The sequence below is a fragment of the Tympanuchus pallidicinctus genome, unplaced genomic scaffold (genome assembly GCF_026119805.1).
Source record: "Tympanuchus pallidicinctus isolate F22 unplaced genomic scaffold, pur_lepc_1.0 scaffold2, whole genome shotgun sequence".
Lineage (NCBI taxonomy): Eukaryota > Metazoa > Chordata > Aves > Galliformes > Phasianidae > Tympanuchus > Tympanuchus pallidicinctus.
The window spans coordinates 25,204,681-25,205,623 of record NW_026294721.1 but is presented as its reverse complement, the minus strand read 5'-3'; positions in this window follow the sequence as shown (position 1 = coordinate 25,205,623).

Below are 943 nucleotides of genomic sequence, written 5' to 3'. Positions count from 1 at the left end.
GCTGTGGAAGGCAACGTTCTTGCACGCATGCCTTTCCCTAATAGAATTTGTTCTTTGTAATTAGAAAAAAAGACACCAAGAAAACCATAAGACCAGCTTCACCATACAGTTATCAAAAGCCACTCTTTAGCAACAGGTAGGTTTGATGCTTCTCAGAGCCACAGGCTCTCATGCAGCAGCACACAAACCTCTCATGCAGCCATCTCAGACAGAGTCAGCTGAGCAATCACAGCCAATTCATTTAGAAACACCACTGGGCCAACATACAGCACAGCGGAGGTGGGAAAATGCTGATTTTCTGGTTGTGGAGCTCATAAGAATAACAAGAGTACGTGTTGTTTGCATCGTGCCAACACACAACTGTTCAACCACATAAGTCCTCTGTGAGATATCGTGGGATTTATTGGATCTCTGGGAAAAATCATCAGAGAAATGTGGCTTCTTCCACTCCTTTATCTTTCTGCATGAAACAGGACTGTCATTTCAAACGGAATTACACTCATCCCCAGCCCAGCAAAACAGCCAGAATTGCACAGTGTGGAAAATAAAATTGCTGCTTCATTAACTGAAGTCATCAGTGGACACGTGCAGGGGAAGGCAGCACAGAGCAGCACATGTATGCACACACAGGCACAGCTCTGAGTACAGCGTGTTGCTCCATCCCTGATATCATCCACCTGCCTGTGCGTACCTCTGTCCATGCACGACTATTTATTTCCAACAGGGGCATCATGTGCACGGACAAAATGTTAACCTATGTTTGCTTCCCTTGCCTGGTCGACAATTTTACCTGAAAATGCATTATAGTGGGGGGTTGGGTCGGAGTTGTGTGGGGACAAATCCAGCCCTCGCTGCGAGTAGGGCGGGGCGCGGGGCGGGGCTTCGGTCGGCTGGGCGGGGCGTAGCGGCGGGTCCCGCCCCAGGAACAAGAGGGCGGTGCTGC